The following is a 10,931-nucleotide window of genomic DNA, read 5'->3' on the forward strand; positions in this document are numbered from 1 at the left end:
CATATGCATTAGTACACAAATTACATGCTTGTAATAAAAAAAAAACATATTATGCCCTATTTCTTTAAAACAAATAATTTCGTCACAAAACATACTTTAACATGTTATTTCTTTAAAATAAAGATTATTATATGAATTAAGGTGTTTGATTAATTACATTAAGATTGTGATTCCATAATTGCATTATAGTGTTCTTTAGTCAAGGCTAGACAACCAATTAATATTTATGCCCACAAAACATAGCTAGCATTCTGTAATTTATTTAAATGTAATAGCAAAAATAGTAATATACACAAATAAATATTATTTTATGGCTCTTTTAATAAATAAAAGTGTACTTGTAACATATTGCGCTGATTATTGAGGATAAAAAATAATTACATAATTATAATTGCATTACGAATGGCTGTGAATACGGTAAGGCAGTATCAGTGCAGTTTAAGCTCATAGCACGATCATCGGATAACGTTAGCTGTATGCTATGCTATTATCTAAGCTAACTAAAAAACACACGAACAACGAGAAATGTTTAATTTCACAATCTATAGCTTCGGTTAAATACTAGTATATGAAACGTATCATTTAAAATACATTAAATACATTAATGACTCGTTAAAACGTAGTACAAACGTCTTCTATAATAAAATAATTTTGTATGATTTATAACCAGGCACTAAAGCGATTACCCATAAAACGTGCTTTGAACCAATCGGATTGCTTGGGTCCTCAGGGTTACCGAATACTTCAGAGTGACCGTATAATTCACCACACCGGACCGTTTATATACTGTCTATGCACCGGACGTACTACATGCGCCATGTTGGTATTGTCACGTAACATGCGCGGTCACATCAGCGCGAAAATTTAAAGAGCCCATTCCACTGACTGCAATGTTTTTAGTTCTTCTCTCCGCTTTCGTCTGCGTTTTTACGTCGTTCGTGCTCACAATTCAGAGTCGTCGGTCAGTTGCTCGCACACACACACACACACACCTGTGAACAATGACAGAGGTTGATTTTTGGTAAGGAAAAAGTAATTTATTTGCTTGTGATATTACCATCAATGAATAAACGAATGAATCAATAGTATGCGTGTGTTTATCTCTCGATTCATTCATGGATGGCAATATCACAGTGTGTGTGTATCTGTATATATATATATATATATATATATATATATATATATATACACACACACACAGTGAACTGTATGGTAACACACTGAGGTCAGATACAATACACACACACACAAATTCATTCATACGTGTATATATGAAGACTTAAGACGTAAAAGAAAAAAAATTCTTCTAAAATGAGCATTTTTATCAAGCTTGTATTATTTAGGTTCAGTAATTTCACTTTAATGACAATTAATAGGTCCTTTTCATTGCCATTAAAGTGAAATAACTGAACATAAACATACAAGCTTGATAAAAATAATCAAACTAGAAGAAAATTCCAGATGGCACTTAGAGGCTTTTACATCTTAAGTATTCATATATATATATATATATATGTGTAATGTGTGTGTATATATATACACACACACACATACATAAGAAATGGATCATATACATATAATACATACATATTATATTTATAAATAATCCAACACCGAAAACAAGTGTCTTGTCGATTCAAATTGTATTCTAAAATAAACTATGAACACGTTTACAGATTGTGAGCCCTACAACCTACTGCGCCAATTCTTCATATATATTTTAAAGATGGAGCTGACCTCCACCCCGACCTCCGACTTTCACGGTAGTCCATCCAGTCACTGATTGCGACCATGGGTGGAAAAAAAGGCCATTGAGGTGCTGGTGTTCTAGCTATATCACATATTTGAGCTTAATTTTTTACAAATTATTTACTTTAAATTTGGGTAGGAAAAATACAAGTGGAAATCCAAAAATTACCCAAGGTGTAAAGTTCTCATCTTGTACACATGCTTTTAAAGAAACAGATTTTAAATTATTTTAAAGTGATGCCCAACAAATGAGATTGTTAGTAAGAAAGTCCCTTTAGATATTTTAGAAACCTGTGAAGGTTACCTTACTGAAGCTGCTGACGTTCATTTTCTTCCATCAAGATGACACTTTAATAAAAAAAGTTTTAAAACTTTTGCTTTTGGTGGTGCTTTAAGCTCTATTATACTACTTTGTGCCAAAGTTTTGTGATTTTGTTTTAAACTTTTGTATTCTGTATCCATTTAAAAGTTAAATAATATACAAAAATAAAGCAAATACATTTTAAAGGTGTCTGGGGTGTGTGGGTATTTCTCTTCAGTGTGGCACTCATATTTTTCAGATATACCTGCAATTTGCTTTTCAAAAAAAAAAAAAAAACATCTGGAATCTGCCACAAAATAAGTGCACACACAACACCCTTTAAAAATATTAATTACTCCATGCCACATATTAAACACTTTACAACTGACAATCTAACTACTGTAAATCCCTGGGAATTAAGTGTTTTGTAATAAAACTTGCTAAAACAGCATTACAAAATGAACTTACTAACAAATAAATGGAAAGAGAGTGTGTCACATTTGTTTTCTTTATTATATTTTTTTTTTTAGCAATTATTTCTAAAAGCTGAAGGAATCTTTCCTCTCTCTCGTCGCTCTTTCTTTTCTTTCCTCCCTTTCATTAGCCACTCTCCAGGTGTAGTCATCAGCCCCCTGCAAAATCAACACAGAATTTAACATTAGTGATGAACCATGGTCAATCTATATTATTCAATTAATATGAATGTTACATGGACAAGTTGAGGTACACTTGATAACAGTAGCTTGCTACGTAGCCAACACATACTACATCAACACTGGTAAAGGAGAAATAAAATCGTTGTAAAATAAAAAGATAAAAGTTTTGTAACCCTCTCATTTAACTGAGAAACAACGTCGTTGTTTAAATAAAACAGTGTTAACTAACGTTAACTTAGCTGACAGGCATTAGCTCGTTCTGTTCGGTAATAATAATAATGATAAAATTGTAATTTAGCAGCCAATTCACAAACTTGTACCCTCGATTTACATTATTTAAACTTTTAACAAGTCAATCGTTTACTTATATGATGTTAAACGAATACAATTTAACCACAAATAAACAAAAAGTGTGTTGTAAAGTACTTACACTTGAAAACAGCCGCATCTCCGTTTTCCGCCATTTTCAAATATAACGACGACAACTCCTCTCCCGTGGCATCATGGGATAGTAAAGTGTCCATCGTATGCGCACTTCAGAATCTCGCCGGATGTAGTAGGTCATCCGGGTACTTCTCGCCTACTGTTTTTCGAATTCTATGATTTCGGACATACTACTCTGCTCGCGTACTGTTTTTCGCATACTATATAGTAGGGAAGTATTCGATTTCGGACGCAGCCCTAGCCTTTATATGATATCTATGGTTTGAGCACTCGAAAATCTGGGCGGAAGCAGTAAGCCATCCGGGAACTTCTCGCCTACTCTTTTGTGAATACTGATGTTTCGAACGTACTGCTTCCTTCACGTACTGTTTTCGCCTACTATATAGTAGGAAAGTAGGCATATTCGAACGCACTTAAGTCCGAATCTCGCGATATTTAGTACGTCACCCAGGTAATTCTCGCCTACTCTTTTGGATTCGTACATACTTTTTCGCTCGCCTACTCTTTTTCCCATACTAAATAGTAGGGAAGTATGCGGTTTCGAACGCAGCGTAAGATAGTTTTTTACACAGCTGAAGACACAGTCAGAAATGAGAGATCTCAAATTCTTCCTGCAAAGTCATCATGCTCATTTACAATATTGATGTATTTTTAGGTGGCCCAAATCATACAGGAGATATGCTAGAAATCGATATATTGTTCTTTTTACATATCTTTACTCTTTATGAATTTTTTTTTTTTTTTATTTGTTAGCTTCTGAGAAGCTCAAGGACTATAGATCTTGTACAAGCCTTGTATTGGCTTTTTCAATAGTAAAATTTACTATAAACAGTCTACAGTACAGATATCAGTGATTTTTTTTGTGGTCATTGTCAAAGCTTAAGCCTAGCCTGTCCTGACTAAATTATGTGACACATTCCGTTAGATCCCCTCCACCCGCATTAGTTTGTTTAGGCCTAATTGTTGATGCCACCAGTTAACATTAGTTTCTCATATTGACACGAGTTTTAGTAATCTAGTTAGTCAACACACACACACACACACACCGAAAAAGATTGCACACATTTCGAAACATTTTCATATACATGATAATATTCAACCATGCACGGCTAAAGCTAGTGTTAACATTAGCTAACTTAAACAGCGCTAACTTTGCTTTTAAAACAATGTTGCTCGATATGACTAGTACATACAAAGTATACCTTAGTGAAAATGTACACATTTAAATGGGCTATTCTCTACTCTCTTTGCATTTTAGTTATACATTTGAATTACCTTCACTGTGTAGAGCTCCAGATCCTGTCCACAGCGAGAAACAAAATGGCGATTGCAGCGGTTGGGTTTATCAAAAGGAATTTATTTAATTAATCTGTTACTTCTTTTAGGTAAATTTAGTATTTGTAAATGTAAATTATGGGGAAATAAGATTTTGTTATTACTTTTAAAGACAGAAGTTCATCAATACCCAAAAGCAATATATGTTTGAAAAATAAGAAAGCTTAAAATGTGTTTCTATTTGTAAACATTAATTTTAATGTTTTTGCTTAACTTGATTTCTATCTTTGTCACTGTTTTCTTTATTTGTTTGTTTTATTTCCTGTTTATTCAATTTACCACAGGCTGTATTTGTAATTCTTTAATTGCTGCAGTCCATAGTTTTTCCTCTTTGTCGCTAGCCTAGAAATCTAGACGCACCCTAGCGGCAGCAACATTTATTTTGCTTCCAGGGTAGTCTAGCAACTCTCCATTGACTTTTGAGCTGGAAAAAACAAACTCTGGAGTTAGGTGGGAGGGCTTATCATAATGACGACAGAGTTGTGATGGTTCCGTGTGAATTCGCCTTTGGCTAAGCCACACCCTAGAATGTAGATTGACCAATCACAGCGCAGCCAAGAACGAGCTCCCACAGAGGTCCGACACTTTTTCACAGCGCTCCATTGACTTTAACACAGGCGTCTCATATTTTTGGTCTCGGCAGGCTATTACCGTCGTAGTTTTATCAAAAATATGGTTAAACGTTGTGCCTGGGGCATTTGTAACACAGATATGCGTTTCCCAGAGAGGTTGGAGGGGGGTGTCCGTTTTTTTCCCTTCCCAAAACCGAAGTCAAATCCTGACAAGTGTCGTCTTTGGATTAAACTGTGTGGACGTCCTCACAGTCAGCTAAACCCCTCAAGGATCAACAAGTACACTTTTGTGGTAAATTTTGCTTTTAACCTTACTGTGAAGTTAATTATACTAGTTAGACAGCTTTATGCTGTTTTAGGTTATGATTTCGGTTCTCTACCCTAATTAATGAAGAATCAAGGTGCTAGCAAGCAAGCTTAGCGATAGTTTAGTTATCACGTAAGTCAGGATTGTATGTTTTGACTAGCGGCTGGATGTTAGCTAACTTTGTTATTCAAGATACAAACACCTAACGTTAATGTTACAGACAAGCTGTTGTGGTAGTTTTTAAGGTGACTAACGTTACCGCCACCGTGTTGCCCAGATGAAGTTGTCGGACGTAGCAACAGTAACTAAGGGGGGCGGGGCTTAGCCAAAGGTGAATTCCCTGCTACTTGAAAACAAAGAATGGCTGATGACCAGTGGCGTAACTTTGTTTTAAAAAGTGGGTGGGACGTTTTTTTTTTTTTTTTTTTTTTTACGGGGGGGGGGGGTTATGAATGCTAAATCATAAATCGATGTATGTACAATAACATGTCCATCAATCGATTGAAATAGTACATGGGTTTAATTTGTCGTTTAATGAGGTTTGATATATGTTGGTATTGGTAAATCCTTTAAAAAATTGTGTTTGCTGAAATGGTCCAGTGGTAGAACTATTGCCAAGCGTGTAAGAGGTTGTGGGTTCTAATCCGCACTCGTATATATATATTTTTTTTCTCATTAAAACCCATTATGTTTATCAGTGGTTGTATATCAGGCAATCATACGTTTATATGCATTTTGTTTTGTAATTTCACCGGAACGAATAGAGAGTCTCCACAACGGATTGAAGCACGCGTCCGAGTGATGACTGTGCGCGAGCCACAAGAGAACACAGTATCCATGCCTGTGTCTGTATCTGTATCTGCTCGCAGCGACAACGAGCACTTTGATCACTTGATTTCAAAAACAACACATTTCAGTGCTAGATCGCCTCTTACAAACGAACTAAATGAATGCTCTGCTAGTTAACTGGAGATCTTTTATTTATTTGTATTGGTACATTCGTGCCGCGAGATGTTTCAAAAGTGGTGGGGACAATATCGACCTTAGCAAAAAGTGGTGGGGACATGTCCCACCCGTCCCACCCGCAAATTACGCCTATGCTGATGACGAACAGTGATCTTTCGAATCGGCTTTGGCCGCGACTCTGGAGGACTTGGAGTTAAGCTTTTCTTTGAGAAAAGAACAAAGAACGGCACTTAAGTCATTCTTAAAAAAGGAAGATGTGTTCGTAGTTTTGCCAGCCAGATATGGCAAAAGTTGAATCTATCAACTAACGTTAGCTCCGCTGTTGGGAAAACGCTCTGGTTGGTTGAAGCGCTGTCCTATTGCGTGTGGAGGGAATTTGAAAGACAGCCGTTTATCCCGCCCCTCGGATTGAGCCGTGTCTATGGTGAGTTGCCAGACCTAACATCTTGATGTAATGTTAGGTCTGGCTTGTGTAAGGGAAATTTTACATTTTAGATGTGTTTTTTACTTTCAGATGTGTGCAACTTGTGTTAACGTTGAACATTTATTTTTACTCATAAGCATTTAAAGAAATATAATCATATAAGCTTGCAGGAACAAAATGTTTTGGGTAGCAAAGAGACTATGAGTACTCAAGTGACCTTTTGTACTTCAAATGTCCTATTGTTGTACTTCAAGTGTGAAAAGTATGTGCGCAGCTTTGATAGAAATAGAGATAAGCAAAATGTGTGAATTTGAGCAGCAGCTAAAAACAGGAACTTGTATGTAGGCATGATATTGTTCTGTCTAGATAGAATTTATGTTGAACAAAGATGTTTCCTTTTAAGGTAACTAAGGCGATCTTTTGAGACAACCAGGATGTGTTTTGTGTATATAAGCTGGGCAAAAAGCAGAAGTCGGGGCCTTCTCATATCAGATGCGCTCTGTATGTGAATGTCAATTTCTTGCAAGAAATAAAGCTGATCTTTGTTAACCTTTGAGATATCCTACTGTCTTACAATTATTGATAAAAGTTGAGAAAAGAATTTCCACAACACTTGCCAGGCTACTTTGTCGCCATCTCTGTTCGAAATCTGCAATTGCAGTTATTCGCGGAATTATCAACTTTACGTGGGTTGTGCCTCGGCATGGCACAGCGCGGATGAATCCAGTTGTAACCCCTTTGAATTGTACATTAATATTTTATTTTTATTCTTAGTCTTAAACTCCCTGTAAAGTCAAAATTAAGTATGTGTTCTGAGTTTGTCATACCACCGAAAAATGTGTTATTAGCCACCCAGCCCAATTTCGATGATTAAAAAAGCCGCCAAGTAAATAAAATAAGCTATCAAAATCTCGAAAAAATGAGCAGTAGTCTCAGCTCTCAAACGCTGGGGGCGTGTCCGCTGGCTGCGCTGAAACCACGCCCACTCGCGGGAAATATGACTCGCGCACAGCTCGTGCATGTCGGCGCGACGGGAGGATGAAGGCCGAAGCGGACAGCGGGAGATAGTCGGTTCGGCCCCATTCACCAGTAACAGCGGATTATCAGTGAATTCCAGTTGTCTCCAACGAAAGTAAACTATCCTGATCTCTACAGAGGCGGGTGTGGTGGTGATCATCAGCTCTCCATCAAGGTAACGTTAGCTCTTCACAAGATAAATCCACCTCCTCTTGATATGATCATTTTTCGGAAATTTAAATAAGGACACCGATCTGTTTTCTAAGTGATTGCATCCAGGGAATACGCATTTACATGACGAAGGCATAGTAGCTAGCAAACTGTAGGCTGTCTGATGCTGATAGTAACTCGCGATTGAGCGATAGGCTTAGTGACTCCGTGCGTCATCAAGTAGGGGCCCAATCAAGCTCAGGGGGTCGCAGTGCGTCATCGAGCCCCCGTTTTAGCCCCGCCCAAAAAATCCGGCTCACAGCAAGGGTGAAAAACTGTTAAACGGTCTAACTCCACAATTTAGTACTTCACAGTTCTCAGTCTTTGTAACATGTTTTAGCAATACATTTCTAGCACTTATAATGTGTTTAGAATTTTTTTGTAGAATTGCCTTTACAGGGACTTTAAAGTAAATTTATTTGGAACTACTTTTGATTCGTGTACCACAAAGAAACTCCTATATTATTGGTGCAGTACTATGATTAACCACTAGAGGGCGGTTAACTGTGCGGTATGTTGAGTGAGTCGATTTATATCGAATTCAGATGAAGAAGCCAGCTGGACATGCACGCGCAAGGTTAGCATGAGATCGCATAAACGATTCAATTTTGATATGTTTCTTTGTTTCTGTGGGTATATTCTTTTATAAAGATATCGTTCTTGTTGCCAATTCATCCTGTTACTGAGGGAAAAAAGAACGGTCAATGCTTTTGATTACTGGTGTCTTTTACGAGAACTCTTAAAATTGAGTTTCAAATTGACATTCATCTTTCTCTATATGTCCTAAAACCAATCAGAGTTATGTTTAAGAATGTATTTTTGTGTGTTTAGAAGGTCAAATTGAGTTAATTAATTTGTGTACGACGTTAGTTTAACTGTTTTGGTTGAATGATTGCATCATCTATGAGTAGGCCTATGTTAATGCTAACAAATGGAAAGATGTTTTACAACAAGATATGTTGCATATTTAAACACTATTATGTGTTTAAGCGTGCTTATGTGCACTTGTGTTGTCACATGTTGTATTAACATTTGTACTCACATTTTGTGCAGCTGATAGTAAATGTCGGTGTAGAAATGGTTGACATTAAGAAATGTTTAATGTGACTGCATTGTTTTGTGCAGATTTTTTTTTATTTATTTTTTTACGCTGATTCTGTTTGAGTGATCCACTTGAACGGCGAGCCAGACCCTTGATCTACGATTTAAAAGAATCATCGTGATTCAACACGGATTCGAACTGAGAGCTAAGCACATACACACTACCCGGGTAGAAAACACAAAAAGGCCTTTACACATGGACATTTGAGTATTATACACACACACACAAGGGATCCAGAAGGACTATTGAGACTTTGTTTTATTTTATTTTTATTTTATTTTATTCCTGGACTTCACATTCAACTTTGGACTCCATAGGAACCATTTTTTTTTTCTTGGTTCATTGTGTTGAGTGGAAACCAGACAAATGTTATTCATGTAAATTGTGAAAAAATTGTTTACTCACAGTTTTTGAGTCTTTGTAATAAAATTGCTGGCTGTTACTTGCTTGAATTTAATTTGGCCCAAACTTCTACTTTTAAATCCTCCTAGAGCCGAACCTAGGCCTTATTTAACCTCTGTTGTGTAAATTACACTTAATACTTATTCTGTTGTCCCCGTTAGACAATGTTTTGAGGAGAATGTGTGACTGTCAGTCGCCATGCCGGTGTGGATACTGTCATTCGGAATCACAGATTCTGCTTTTTGGAAGAATGACCAACATAAGAATTTTCACCGGAAAATGTCATCTGAACAAGTAAGTAACATCCACTTTTGTTCTGACCAACTAAGAGAAAAAAGCATTGCAGTAAATCGCGCTGATTAAATCTAACGATCGCTTATCATATCACGTCAAACCGTGCAAATTATACTTTGTTCTCAAATTGTTAATGTTAACAACATCAGCATTTCATGACTACATTTAATGCCTTTCCGGTTTTTATCCTTGTTTTCGCATGGGCCCGGCTGCAGTCTCTTTTTTTCTGTAGCCACTCCAAAGTCTTTTGCATTTTACAATCTCTAGTTGTCACTGGTGATTGTCGTTTGAACCTTTCTGGATCCGCCATCAAATTGATAAGTATAATTATATCAAGTGCTGTAAGAAAAGGCTAAAAATCTCCACCTCCAACATCCTCACACGCAATATAGCCTACTAGCCGAGACACCTTATGTGTACAGATGTGACGTAATGACAAAGACATGCTCGAATTTCCCGTGGAAATCCACCAGTACCACTGGAATTAAAAACATTATTCCAAGCTTATCGTTTTGAATCGAGCTAAGGCAAGCAGATAGTCTTGAACACTGGCTGGTTATGTATTTGCTCAAAAAATTATTTTGGATCATTTATAACCCAAAAAAGTTACTGACTGCAGCTTTTTAAAACCAAAAAAAAAAAAAAAAAAAAAATATATATATATATATATATATATATATATATATATATATATATGATGTTTTGATGGTCAACTTACCAAACAGTATGAATGATATACCGAGATAGTAATGCAAAATGTGAATAAAAACCTAAATTCAATCTGTTCATTATATAAACAGATCGTGTCTCTTCAGAAAATTTGGACTAAACCGTTCAATTCATATGGATTAGTTTTACGGTCTCTTTATGAACTTTTTGAAGTGTCAAAGTGGTAGTTGCATAGATGTAAAATGGAGGGACAGAAAGCTCTCAGATTTAATAAAAAAGATCTTCATTTGCAATTCCAAAAGTCTTACGAGTTTGGAACGACATGAGGGTGAGTAATTAATGAATGAATTTTCATTTTTGAGTGAACTATCCCTTTAAATAACAAAAGCCAGGTCATCATCCTCCAAAAAGCAATATCATTTTCAGAGAGGAAAACAACATAACAAACATTATTTATGTGAAGTTTAATATTGGTTTATGTAA

This window comes from Rutilus rutilus (genome assembly GCF_951802725.1).
Source record: "Rutilus rutilus genome assembly, chromosome: 16".
Taxonomy (NCBI): Eukaryota; Metazoa; Chordata; class Actinopteri; order Cypriniformes; family Leuciscidae; genus Rutilus; species Rutilus rutilus.